The sequence below is a fragment of the Lontra canadensis genome, unplaced genomic scaffold, assembly GCF_010015895.1.
Source record: "Lontra canadensis isolate GAN:19392208 unplaced genomic scaffold, GSC_riverotter_1.0 scaffold174, whole genome shotgun sequence".
Classification (NCBI taxonomy): domain Eukaryota; kingdom Metazoa; phylum Chordata; class Mammalia; order Carnivora; family Mustelidae; genus Lontra; species Lontra canadensis.
This window is the reverse complement of record NW_022631168.1, coordinates 1,988,293-2,003,546: the sequence shown is the minus strand read 5'-3', so window position 1 is coordinate 2,003,546 and position 15,254 is coordinate 1,988,293. Positions and strand designations below refer to the sequence as shown.

The 15,254-nt window shown below is 36.3% G+C and overlaps 1 pseudogene; it reads right to left on the bottom strand.

Moving 5' to 3' along the window:
* Window positions 1-2,812, bottom strand: part of LOC116860358 — a 75,209-nt pseudogene extending 72,397 nt beyond the window's left edge.
* Between the last annotated feature and the right edge of the window lie 12,442 nt (window positions 2,813-15,254).

Below are 15,254 nucleotides of genomic sequence, written 5' to 3'. Positions count from 1 at the left end.
AGGATTGTGATCTCTAAAACAAGGAAAACAAAGTGGGCATTATTATAATTATTATTAATTATTTTGTGCTTGGAGACACCTTCTGGACATTGGTGCTGGGAGAATACCAGATACAACACATCAGTCTGAGTTGACAGGACAGAGAATTGAGTTTGAGGATGCTTGGGAGGTGCTAGACCTTTGGGGATTGAAAACTGAGGAGGGGAGAATTAGTCAGGAAAATCCCTCCAGAAATGTACATAGGGGCCTTCATAAGTCTTTGGCTAAACATCAATCCACACATGTATATGATGAAACCCCAACACAAATCTCAAATAACAACTACCCAGAGCTCACACAGAACTGAGAGCTATGTGAATTCTGACCAACCAGAGTAAAAATACCTCTGATAAATGTTGGACATTCAGTAGAAACCCCTAAAAAGAGTCATACTTTACTAAATTAGACATAAAGAAAAGGTTATATAGACTTTGTCTAGCAGAATGTAAAAAACTAAATTCTCAAGAAATCACCTTGATACAAAAGTTTATCAAATTTTAACACTCTTTAAAAAAGACAACAAAGTCCATTGTTCAAAAATGTTAATTCTCATAGTCTAATAACCAATGAAAAATTATCAGCCATGCAAATGTTATTCCTACCAGGAGGAAAATTGTAGAATAGAAATAATCACAGAGATGTTAGAGATAATGTAATCAGTAGCCAAATACCTTAAACAAGTATGATAAATATTATAATATGCTCACTAATTTAAAGAAAAACATGCATACATGGAGCCTGAGTGGCTCAGTTGGTTAAGTGTCTGCCTTTGGCTCCTGTCATGATCCTTCTGCCCCTCCTCCCTTTCGTTCTCTAAATCTGTTTCTCTCTTTCTCTCTCTCTCAAATAAATAAAAATCTAAAAAAAAGGAAAACATAGATGAATCTCAAATATATTATGTCAAGTTAAAGAAGCTAGACTTAAAAGTCTACATGCTGTATGATTCTGTTTATAAGACATTCATGAAACTCTTAACTACAGAGACAGAAATCAAACCAGTGGTTGCCAGGGTCTGGGGTTGCAGACCAGAGTTATCTACAAAGGATTTGCATGAAGGAATTTTAGGGGTATCCTGATTATGTGGTGGTTGTACAGTTTGATGCATTTGTTAAAACTCAAAGAATTGTACATCAAAAAGTATAAATTGTAGCTGTATAGATTAAAAATAAATTTTAACTGTTTAGAAATAATGATAATGTATTTTGGAATTATAGTCTATGAAAACAATAATGTTAATGTTGAGAGGAGGATAATGGAAGTTTGTTGCTGTAAAGTTCCTACCCTGAACCTGAAAGTGTAATGTATTTGAAGGCAGACTGATAAGTCAAAGATGTATATTGTCAACCTTAGGGTAAATGGTCAAAAAAAAATTAAGCTAATAAACCAATGAAGGAAATAAACTGCAAAACAATTTTAAAAAAACCCTCTCAACACAAAAGAAGGGAAAAAAGACAAAAAGGGATAAATAATTGATAGAACAAATTGAAAACAAAGAGTGAAAAAGTAGAATTACATCAACCACGTTATTACATTATATACAAATGTCCTGAAAATTATAATTTAAAAAATTATTACAATAAAATACCATTATATATGCTTATATGAGAAACTATATGACCCTACAAGAAAACAACCTTAAATATAAAGCCATAGGTTAAGAGAATGGAGAAAAATATGCCATGCAAATATTATACAAAAGAAAGATTGAGTAGATATATTAATATCAGATGAAGTAGCCTTCAAAATGAGATAAAATATCTGGGATGAGTAGGATACCACATAATGATAAAGGAGTAAATTCTGCAAGAAGACATAACAATCTTAACTGTGTATACACCTAAAAACAGACATTGAATATACATAAAGCAAACTTTGACATAAATGAGAGGAGAAATAGATAAAGTACAATTAGAATTGGAAATGTCAACATACTTCTTTCACTAATTGATAAAACAAGCTGACAGAAAATCAGTAAGGATAAAGAAGACCTGAACACCACTAAACACTAATAATGGTTCAATTAACATTTATAAAACACTTCATTCCCAAAGAGCAAAATACACATTATTTTCAACTACACATGAAGCATTCACCACAAAGGACCATATGATGTGCCACAATATAAGTCTCAATAAATTAAAAGAAATTGAAAACAGAGATTGTTCACTGAACAAAACATTAAATTACAAAAAAAAACCAGTTAAACGATACCACTGTATGTTGTATATAAGTGATGAATCACTGAATTCTACTGAAACCAATATTGCCCTATGTGTTGACTAACTAGAATTTAAATAATAATTTGAAGAAAAAAAAGATACCTAGAAAATCCTTAACTACTTGGATATGAAGAAATATCCTTCTAAATAACCCATGAGTCAAAGAAGAAATTGGAAATGTTTACAACTTAGCGATAACCAAAATGCAACACATCAAAATGTGTAGGTCTACAGATACAGCAACATCTATATGGAAATTTATAGCTTCCAATGATTATATTAAAAAAGAATAAAGATTAAAAAATCAGTAATCTATGGCAGGACTTCCAGAAATTTTGGGTGAGGACCTTGACAAGTTCTCTTCACAAACAAATGAACAATGAAACTAGACAAAACTTTCAAAAACTATGATTACAGAAATCTGTAAACTAGCCAAATGTATAAAACAAATTGAGAAGAGTCTATTCAAGAAGAATCACTAAACCTCAATAAGAATGATGAAAGTTTGTGGCACTTTAGTCTGGAACAGCTCCTTTACCCACCTCCAGCTCCATGCCATGGTAATTCTCCAGAGATGAGGTAAATCATAAGGAACAGTAACTTCACTGCTGGAAGTGGTCCTAAGTTAGAGATGGGCATGGAAAAAGCCACTGCCGTATTGCTGAAAACAAGAACAACCTCAATGACAAACTAACAGGAAAGGCCAGCATAACTGCTAACTTGAGGTCTTGATACTGGTTGTGACAGCAACAGACAAGCAAATCAGCCAGAAAATTAATGTGATTTTTTTGGATATGACATCAAAAGCACAGGCAACATAAGCAAAAAGAGACTATTGGGATTGCCTCAAACCAAAAATCTGCACAGAAAAGGAAACCATCAGCAGAGTGAAAAACAGCCGATGGAAGGGAGAAAGTATTTGCAAACTATTCATTTGTTAAGCAGTTAAAATCCAAAATACATAAGAAGCTCACTACTCAATAGCAAAAAAAACCAAACCAAACCAAACAAAAACAAACCTCAAATAACCCATTTGAGAAATGGGCAGAAGACCTAAATAGACATTTCTCCAAAGAAAACACATAAAAAGGTCCAAAAGGTATATGAAAAAGTAGTTAACATCACTAATCATCAGGAAAATGCAAATCAAAACTACAATAAAGTATAACCTCACAACTGCTAGGATGTCTATTATCAAAATCAAGAAAGATAATAAATGTTGATCAACTATGCATAATTGGGAACCTTTGTATGTTGGTGGAAATGTAAATTGGTAGAGCCATTATGGAAATAGTATGGAGGATCCTCAAAAAAATTAAAAATGGAACTACTATATGATCCAGGAATCTCATTTCTGGGTCCATATCTGAAGAAAATGAAATCAGTATCTCAAAGAGATATTTGCACCCCCATGTTTATTGCAGTATTATTCATATAGTAGCCAAGATATGGAAACAACTTAAGTGTTCATTGGTGGACTAATAGATAATGAAAATTTATATCTATATCTATATCTATATCTATCCATCCATGTATGAATATTAGTCACCCTTAGTCATCCTTAAAAAAGAAATTTTGCCATCTGTGACAACATTGATGAATCTGGAGGTCTTTATGCTAAGTAAAATAAGCCAGACACAGAAAGACAAACATTGCCTGATCTCATAGGTAGAATATAAAAAAGTCATACTCATATAAATGGGTAGTAGAATGGTAATTACCAGATGCTGGTAGGTGGGGGAAATGGGGAGTTTGATGGGTACAAAATTTCAGTTATGTGGTATGAATAAGTTCTAGAGATCTAATGTATAACACTGTGAGTAAGTTAATACTATATCGTATACTTGAAATTGCTGAGACTAGATCTCAAGGGCTCCCACAACACACACACACACACACACACACACACACACACACATAAACAATGTGAGGTCACCAGTCAGAATGGCTAAAATTAACAAGTCAGGAAGTGACAGATGTTGGTGAGGATGTGGAAAAATCAGAACCCTCCTGCACTGTTGGTGGGAATGCAAACTGGTGCAGTTACTCTGGAAAACAGTATGGAGGTTCTGCAAAAAGTTAAAAATAGAACTACCCTATGACCCAGTGATCACACTACTAGGTATTTACCCAAAGGATACAAACATAGTGATTTGAAGAGGCACGTGCTCCCCAGGGTATAGCAGCAATATCCACAATAGCCAAACTATGGAAAGAGCCCAGATACCCATCGACAGATGAATGGATAAAGAATATGTGGTATATTTATAGAATGTAATATTACTTGGCCATGAAAAAGAATGAAATCTTGCCATTTGCAATGATGTAGATGGAACCAGAGGACATTATGCTAAGCAAAATAAGTCAGTCAGAGAAAGACAAATATATAGTTTCGCTCATATGTGGAATTTAAGAAACAAAAGAGATGAACATAGGGGAAGGGGAGGAAAAATAAGATGAAAACAGAGAAGGAGACACACCATGAGAGACTCTTAACTCTAGGAAACAAACTGAGGGTTACCGGAGGAGAGGTGGGTGGGGGGAGGGGGTAACTCAGTAATGGGCATTGAGGAGGGCACTTGATGTAATGAGCACTATATGTTATATGCAAATGATGAATCACTAAATCACCTCTGATTACATGTTATTTAAATTGAATTTAAATAAAAAACAAAACCTAGGTGAAGTGATGGATAGGTTAATTAGCTTGACTGTGGTACTAATCTCACAATATGTGCATATATCAAAACACTACATTGTCTACATTCAATTATGCAATTTTTATTTTATCAATTGTACCTCAATAAATCTAGAAAAAAATCTTGTGAACTGTATTGCCTTATACAAATCACTTAACTTTCCAAAGTTTCAGTTTCCATATCTGTTGTCAATATTGATAAAAAAAAATCTATATCATAGTGTTGCTATGAAGATTAAATTTTACACTTGAAACATAAAGGATTCTCAACAATTGGTATTTATTATTTTTATATTTTAGTTGTTTCCAAACATACATTTATAGAAATACCTTAAAGAGGCCTGGTAAACCTGCCTTTGTTAATCATTGAAACTCCTACCAGTAGAAATCTTTCTTTTCTCTAATTATGAAAGCCATCACTTTAAAGGAAAAATTCTATTAGAGTTCTGCATTCCTCTGGTGTATACTTTCTGCCAGAGAAAGATCATACACCCATACAATTTCAACCAACACTTTTTATGAGGAGCACTCAAATTGTCATCTCTCTGGAGTATAGGCTGCATTGTGAATGAAGCGAAGTCATATAGAGAAGAATAAACAGCAACTACTAGAAAGTGTTGAAGGGGAAGCAATGTAATTTCAGAGTGTTAGTTCCAGAAATGGAGAAATAAAATAGAGGTTCCAAGGGGGCAAGGGAAGAGTTTTGGGAGAGAACACAGTAGAATAATACACAAAGCAATGTGTAGCACACAGGCACATTTGTCAATATTTCTTGATGTCGATGAAGAGTGCCTCTATGATTTCACTCATATGTGAAGTTTAAGAAACAAAATAAATGATCATGGGGGAAAAAAGAGAGATGCCAACCAAGAAACAGACTTAAATACAGAGAACACACTGTTGGTTTCCAGAAGGGAGATGGGTAGGGAGATGGGTGAAATAGGTGATGGATATTAAGGAGGGCACCTGTGATGGGCAGTGAGTATTTTATGGAATTGTTGAATCACTCCATTGTACACCAGAATTTAATATTACACTGTATGTTAACCAACTGAAATGAAAATAAAAACTTAAAATAAAATAAGAATGTGCAATAATTCTGAAAATGTATGCAAAGATAGAGACTGAAAAAGAAGAACCAATAGAATATCCAAATAAAGAGTATTTATAGGGTCATATTTGCTCTTTACTTCAGCCAGAATATGGTTACTGTGATTATGCTCAAGCTAACAGAGTCTGAGGTTTTATTCTCTGGAGATGTTTCTGAATTGCAGCATACAAGGCACATACCCTTACCCTCACCAAACCTAGCTCTAAACATAATCCTAACCCAAACCATAACCATAACCACTAACCACTAACCCCTAAACCTAGCCCTACTATAACTCTAACCCTAAACTTATCTCTCTGCAGAGTCTCTCAACTACAGGATAATAAGCACATATCATCACCCTGGCCCCAAACCTAACCCTAACCTGTATTTTAGCCCCAAACCAAACTCTAATCTTGAATCCAAGAGGGGAAAAAAAAAGATTTGGCACATATGCAAAGGAATACTACTCATCCATAAAAAAGAATAAAATCTTGCCATGTGCAATGACATGGATGGTGCTAGAAAGCATAATTCTAAATGAAAACCTAATCCTAACCCTAACTCTAATCCTAAATTTATCTCTGTAGAGCGGTATCTGAACTGCAGGATAATAGGCATATAGCCTCACAGTGGCCAAAACCATAACCCAAACCATTATTCTGGCCCTAAACTGGACCCTAATCCTAAATTTGAAGGAAAAAAATTTGATATGTATGTACAATGGAATATTACTCAGCCACAAAAAAGAATGAAATCTTGCCATTTGCAATGACATGGATAGAGCTAGAGAGTATTATTCTAAGTTAAATAAGTCAGTCAGAGAAAGATAAATACCATATGATTTCACTCACATGTGGAATTTAAAAAACAAAACCCATGAACAATTGGAAGAAAATAAAAGGAACAGAGAGGCCAACCAAGAAACAGACTCTTAACCTTAGAGAACACATTGATGGTTACCAAAGGGAGGTGGTGGGTGATGAGTTACACAGGTGATGGGGACTAAGGAGGGCACTTGTTGTGGTGAGTACCAGGTGTTGTATGGAAGTGTTCAGTCACTAAGTTGTCCGCCAGAAACTAATATTACACTGTATGTTAACTAACTGGAATTCAAATAAAAACTTTAAGAAATAAAAAATAACCATATAAAATTTTTAAAAAAGAAAGACTGCTCCAGCTTAACGCCCATGATATCAGTTTATTTATTCATTCAACAATAAAATATAATAATGAGGTAGAAAGATATCCTATGTGGGGAAAATGAAGCAAAATGAGGATAGAATGGTGAGTAATGCTGATTTAGGATGGTCAGGGAAGGCCTTGAGGAATTGAGATTTGAGTGGACTCCTGATTTAAGTGAGGGACTGGACCATGTAGATATCAGGAGAAAAGCATGTATGTAGGGCTTTATAACCATGATGGAAATTATGAATCTGATTGTAAGATAATGGGAAGATCATTGAAGGATTTTATGCAGGAGAAAAACAAGATCCAGGCTTCAGTTATAGAACAATTACTCTGTTTTTTCTGTGGAGATTAGACTCTGGGGGAGGGGTCAAGAGTAGAATCAAGGAGCTCCTGCAGTTATCAATGGAGGAGATAAGGGTGAATGAAACCAGGTAGTCACAGTGATAATGGAGAGAAGTATTTTATTTTGTGTGTGGAGCTAACAGGATTTGTTGGCCAACTGATATGAGAAGAAGGTAGGAGTTAAAGATACCTCCAGAATGGTTGGCTTGAGTCATTGGAAGAATGGAGTCATAATTTCCTGAGATGGGGGAAACAGAGAGGAGCAATTTTCAAGAGTATAGAAATCATTTATCACTGAAATATGTTGTTTTATATTACTATTAAACTTTTAAGTGGAGATTTTAAGAAAACAGTCAGGAATTCAGAGGAGAGGTTGGGGCAAGAGATATACATTTGGGAGTTGTGAGTATATAAAAATGGTGCTTAAATGCAGGATACTTGATGAGATCATCAAGAAAGTGAGTATAGATAGAGAAAAGAAGATTAAGAACTGAAATTTTTGGCACTCTAATATTTATAGTTTAGGGACACCTGGGTGGCTCAGTCGGTTAAGCCACTGCCTTCGGCTCAGGTCATGATCCCAGGGTCCTGGGATCAAGTCCCGCATCGGGCTCCTTGCTCAGGGGGGAGCCTGCTTCTCTCTCTGCCTCTACCTGCCACTTTGCCTGCTTGTCCTCTCTCTCTCTGATAAATAAATAAAATCTTTAAAAAAATATTTATAGTTTAGAGAGATGAAGAAGAACCATAAAAGGACTTGGAAAAGGAGAGATCACTGAGGCAGGAAGAGGACTAGGAGAGTATCATGTGCGGGATGGCAAGTAAAGAATATATTTCAGAAAGGAGGGTGTGTTGAAAATCTTTAATGCCGCATGTCACATGCTCCTGGACCACATCTTTTTCGGGACACTGCTGTAGCAGCTGTATGCAGGGGCAATTTGATGCTACCTCATTCAGCGGTTTCTTAAACTATTTCTTCCTGCCTTGGGGCTTCTGTGCTATCACCAGGTAGAACACCTGCAGGAGCCTGCTCAGTGATTCTAGTTCATGAACAAACCTGCAAGTGCCAGTGAGTTAATACTCTCTCAGATTACCCTTGGTCAATGGAAGATAAAATATGATGGATAAACACCCATCTCTTTTATGTCTGGTGGAAAATTCTAAAGCATATCTATACAGTTTCAAAGGTAGTCCTCAGTGGGAATAATCCACAGTTGCCTACATTAGTAAGCAAATTAATAACATATCTTTGAATTGATGTTACCTCCTTTCCTGATTCATTCTTCTCAGTCGCCTTTCCTGTTTCCTGAGTCAGCTCCTCAAATAAACTAACTGCATGCAAGTCCTTATCTCAGGCTCTGATAGGCTTTTTGGGGAATGTAAGTTAGGATAGATGGCATGATCAGTTGGGACAAGAGCTACTGACAAGTAAGATGAAGACTGAGAATTTACCATTGGATTTAGGAAGGTAGAATCATTCGTGACATCAATAAAAGCCATTTCAGTGGAGGGCTGGTTCAAAAAGGCTGGCTAGAGAAGTTTCAGGAGAGAATGTCTCTATTTTCTCAATGATACGTGCCTAGGTCTTAGACAGAGTGCAGGTATGAAGGAGATAGTGGTATTGGATATGTGACGAGAGAAGTATGAGATAGCCTTTTTGAAATTTGGAAAAGAAACTGAAAAGAGAAATAAAGTAGAAATGTCTGGTGGTACTGAGGGCTCACTTCGAGTTTATGGTTGTGTATTTTTCTCCAAACACATTCCTCTGTTTAGATGAAAATGTGGGACAAGTGGTTTTATTGAACTTAGGTTTAGATTTTTTTTAAAGCAAGTGTGCTAGGGAGAAAAAAGGTCAAAGGTGTCATGATGGACCGGGGAATGCAAGCTGGGTAAGAAAGGCTTTAAAAATGGGGGCAGGGGAGGTCAATTTTGGATGGTGTTTGAGGATAATAGGAGCAATGGGCCAACGCTGAAATTACCGAGAACTCTTTTCATACAATGATTTTATCAGAGTTAGCTAATTAAGCATACTATTACATATTACAACCAAGTTATGTCTGGATAAATTCTCAGAATATAAGAGGACACTATTAAATATTCTGGGAAACAGGTATCAACTGAGACTGTCCCAGGCAAATGAGAACATCCTATGACTTTACTCATATAGCCATTTTTATTTATACAGAAAAGAAGTAGATTATAGTAGTTAAGAGCACAAAATATTTAGAATCATGGTTTCTAGGTTCAAAACCAGGCACAGAAAGCCTAAGTAACCTACCAAAGGTGCCTAACACATAGTGGAATGACCAATAATTCTTTGGATGAAATTCATCAAAGTTGGTTTCTCTCATCTCATACTGTCTTGTATGTTATTACATTTCTCTTCTGATTCTAAATTCAGTGTTGCTTCTGTACTTTAGCTTATGCTCTAGTCCTTTATGGAGTAATTACCCTTTATTTATTCTCCTCAGGTCCAATCTCCATTCTGTTTATTTCAAGTTCTTTTGAAAGAGATTTCAATGCTCCTACTATTAATGCACAACCAAATTTGACCATTACTTTAGAACTAGAGACAGTCTGATTTCTTATTCTGTCCACATGCTATTTTATGCAGCTCATTCTAGGTTCTTGTGTTAATTGTTGTTAGGCAAAGTACAAGCACTTCATCAGCAGTGTAGCTATTAGCAAGGAGCTTTCTGCATTATATTTGCTAGGATATCATAGACCCCTGAAACATGGCTTCTAACAACCCACATTTTCCTAAGCATAAGTCACCATGTCTTAATTACCTGAAATGTAACCCCTGCCTGAGGCAGGTCTTGATTATAAGCTCCCATAACTATACTTTTAGGCATCTTGATTCCTTCAAATTCCTTGTGTCTCTGCCTCCCCCCCTAAAAAGGAGGTATTTCAAGATGAAATGATGATATATATACTAAGTAGATTTTTTAAAAGATTTTTAAATTATATTTGAAAGAGAGAGAGAACAGAGGGAGAGAGAGAAGCAGGCTCCCTGCCTAGCAGGAATCCTGATGTGGGACTTGATCCCAGCACCCTGAATTCATGACCAGAGCAGAAGACAGACATTTAACCAACTGAGCCACCCAGGCGTCCCTACTAAGTAGATTTTTAAAACTAGTTTGTAATGTGACATATAGAAATACCTACTTTAATCATGGCTTCTTTTTAATTTATTAGTATGGCTGAAATAAAAGGATAAAGGAATGCTTTGTTAAATAAATATATTTTTGTATTAAAAATAACTTTCAAATAAATACTTAAAAATCATTGGCAAAAATGAAAGATGAATTAGGAATGTGCATTATACTTTCAAAATAAGGAAGACACAAGAGGTCCATTTTATAAATGGTACAGAATTCCATTTTTACCAAATAAACAAGTAGCCAGATGTATGACTCCTAGGGGAATAGAAGGGGCCTCTTCTGGAAATTCCTAATACCTGGGGTGGATAAGACAGGAATGGGTCTAGAACTCTGTGCTGGGGCCCTGGAATTCAGAAAATGTGTTCCTTGTGGTTAATTCTCTGTCAATCTGGGGATACTAGACCTCCAAATAATCTACTTCCTCAGATCAGCCAAATCAGGAAACGTCTTCCCTCCTGTCTTGCTTCTTTAGCAGTAGCTCCTCCTAACTGGAAACCCTCCCTTTGCCTTTCCATGCATCTGTCTGCCTTTCAGAAGAGACAGGTTTTTGTTTTTGTTTTTTTTTTTAAATCCCTTCCCTCCAACCCCTAACTGTCCTCAGGAATAGAAACCCTGGGCTAGTTCAGTCCTAAGGCCATGTTGTAGTTGACTGACTATAAGAAGTCCAGATATCTCACTACTTTTATATATATATTTTTTTAAATTCCAATTGCAGTAAGGGAAAGAGAAAGAAAAGAATGAACTCTCTCATCAACTCTGAGTTTCTTGTCACTGACACCAAGTTAGGTTTAAAGGTACACACAACCCACACAAGAGGTCCTTCTTGATTTATGTTATTAGGTAGGTACAATACCCAATACCCAAACAATTGACTGATTAAAATAGGAAACAACTTGTTTTATAGACTCAGCTTCACATATGTGTTGTATATTAATTCCCTCAAGTATAACTTTCTTCCATATTTGCACAGAACCTTGTATATTAGAAATTTGTCTGTTTAATGACTCTCACAAAATCTCTAGGATTTATTATCTTCATTTTCCAAATGAGGAAAGCAAAGGTCCAGAAAGCACAAGATAGAAAGAGGAGCAGTGTAGTATGAAGATAAGGCCTCTGGCCTAAGAGTCAGCAGACTTGGGTTTTCATAACTCCTAACTTTCTTTCTAACTCACTGTGTGGTTATAATTAAGTCACTTCCCCTCTCTGAGTTTCAGTATCTGCATTTGTAGAATGAAGTGATTAGGCTTTCTCAACACTGTTTGCATATTATAATCACCCAGGAGCTTTAAAAAAAAATCCTTTCTTCAGCCCTACCTCCACAGATTTTTATTTAATTGGTCTCAGGGTACTATGATTTCCACAGTACCATATTGACTTAGAAGAAGCCAATCCAGGGAAAGCCACAAATCCAGTCTAGTATTTCTGAAGAAAAGAAACCTCCTCATTTAGTGTAAGATCCAGGTACTCTGGTACAAGTCCTAGAAGGGAGTTTGAAAGGCTGAGAGTGTTAATGGGCATACTCTTAACTTAAAACCTCTAGGGGAGAGCTCAAGCTCCATCCACATCTCTCTCTCTCTCTCTCTCTCTCTCTCTCGCTGTCTCTCTCTCTCTCTCACACACACATGCACACATGCACAGACACAGAGAATCATTCCAGCAGATGTGCTATAGGAGCTTGAAAAAGAAAGAAGAGAGATGATAAATAAAAGTCAAGGACAAAAAGGAGTTCAAGAGACTGGTGAAATGGAGTTTTAGGTGAGAGAAACAAACTGATCATAGGGGTTTTTTTTCTTTCATATGGCTCGTTTTCTTAATCTTTAAAAAAAATGTCTCGGGGCACCTGGGTGGCTCAGTGGTTAAGCCTCTGCCTTCAGCTCAGGTCATGATCTCAGGGTCCTGGGATCGAGTCCCGCATCAGGCTCTCTGCTCTGCGGGGAGCCTGCTTCCTCCTCTCTCTCTCTCTCTCTCTCTGCTTGCCTCTCTGCCCACCTGTGATCTCTCTCTGTCAAATAAATAAAATCTTAAAAAAAATGTCTCAACCCATGTTTAGTATTACTCCTCACTACAGTTTCTTTCTTTACTTTAATATAGCTCATGTATAGCTGGAGACTTCTACTTGGAAGCCCTTCACTCCCATTGGGAAATGTCCCTTTCTTAGAGTAAAATTGTTACCAACTAATCTCTGATATTATAAAAATTAGTATTCTTTTCCTTGTATTTCCTTTTTAATATTTTTTTGCTTATTCTGTTTTGTTTTTGTCATCAGAGTGGTAAGAATTTGAAGGTAAGATTAAAGTGTGGACCTAAGAGAAGAGGGCCAATTGAGTCATTCAGTGTCCCTTTAGTTTAAGCATTAGAACATATGTTCAAAATGAACCTTCAGAATGCTTGTATAGTTCATCTCATCTTGTCACAGTAGGAAAACATACAGGTGACTTGAGGTTAAAACCCTATATTAATAAACCTAGGGTGTTTGCCCAAGTGACTGTCTCTGTTTTCTTTCCTTAGTAACCTGCATCAGTGGTGTTTGTTAGTTCCTAAAGGACTTGGGGGCTTCCAGGTCCTTATCATCTTTGGCTTTTACCATCAGAGACATGACAATTATATGGTATAGTCAAAAGAATTGCCTGAATAGTTGGAGAATGACAACTTGTGGGTCAAGATTACTACTTTTCTAGGAGACTGGCCAGTAAATGCATTTGGGAGCAACATACATAACTTTGATTGTGATGATATCAAGATCTCTAAACAATGAGCGGTGTCATTCCCAAGATGCTTTTCCTTGAGGGCCATGTGTCTTGTCATTCTGGCCTTTGAAAGCAGCAACACTGGTAGAGTGTTGATCAATTTGAGGGTCAAGATAAGGATGTGGGCCTAGATTAGGATAAAGGGACAAAGGATTTTAGTTTTATCAAACCTTAGGCCAGAGGTTCAAAAGGGTACTAATGACCACATGCTAAATCATCAGAGTAAAAGGCTAATTGAGGATTTAGAGGTTGAGAATTTTAGCTACATTTTTAACTAATAAAATGCCTAGTGGATAAATACAAAGTTTTTTTTTTTTTATCTGAGCAACTGTAAGTTTGGAATTGGCATTTAAAAAGATAAGAAATGCTGCAAAAGTCAGGTTTGAGGAGAGAAAGATTAAGAGCTTCATTTGAACATGTTATGTTTGAAATTCCTACCAGATATCAGAGTAGAGATGTGAAATAGGCAGTTGGATATGAGTGGGGAGTTCAAGAAAGTAGTCCAGGCTGGAGATAGAATTTTGAAAGTCATCATGTAAATGGTACCCAAAGAGCACATTTCAAAGACCAATCGCTGGGTTACTTGAATATGAAGAAGTGAAAAAAGTGAGGGAGTCCAGCAGAGAATACAGAGGAGAAGCAGAGAGTGAAGTAGGAGGAAAACCAGAGGAATGTGGTATCCTGGAAGCCAGGTGATAAAATGAGCAACTCTGTCAAATGGTGCTAGTAACTCAGGTAAAGTAGAGTTTTGCTGTATTGTTTGTAGAGATAGCATGATTCCATTATGTACCCGGAAGACTTCTTCAGAATTTTCCTATGCTTATCCTTTCTTACATGGAAAAAAAGCAAAAATTAAATCAGTGGAATGCATTCAATGCTTTTATGACATTGTCCATAGATATGAAACCACACCAATGGGATGTTTTTATTAACTAGATGCTTTGACTTCATGTAAGAATGGTCTATAGGGCACAGGGAACTATTGTTTATAAGAATAAATGATAGTGTAGCACTTAAAACGTGTCTATGTGATATCATCATAATTAGTGGCTGAAATTATACTGAACAATGGTCATTAGTGGATTGCTTACATTTGAATCAGAAGAATGCACTCAGTATAATCAATGAATTTAAATGTTAACAGTTCCAACTAATCTCAAATTCTAAAAATAGTTTTAGTTCTACTTTCTGCAGAAACAAATCAAATAGTTTTCCTGGCCCTATAAAGAAAATGTCACACTCTTAAAAACTCTTACCTTCTCCTGCACAAGTGAAAATATTTCTCTAGTAGCTCGGCACTGTAAACTGTCTGAGAAGTGGCAACTGGCTGCAAACATGTTTTCGAGGGGAGTAGTGGAGAAGTTTCTAATGCCGCCATCTTGGGAGACAAGACAGCTAATATACGATATCTGTTAACTATTGCTTCACTGCTAACATGGGAGCCCATTTTTCTCAACTCTTAGGCTGCAGAGGAACTGGTGTTGGGTAAAGGACTATTCACTGTTTGAGGCTTGTTTTATACCAGAAGGGTGTACTTTATGTTCCAGACTTCTATAGCTAACTTTGGAGCCTGGACTTTGGACTCAGACAGTCTAGGTTCAAATATTAGCTCCTTCACTGACAAGCTTTGTTACTGTTGGCAAGTCAATTAACCTCCCTGTGCTTCAGTTTTCTCATATGTAACATGGCAGTTGTAATTATACCTACATCTTAAAGTTAGTGTGAGATTGAAATGAGCTCATATAGGCAATGCGTTTATAATAATGC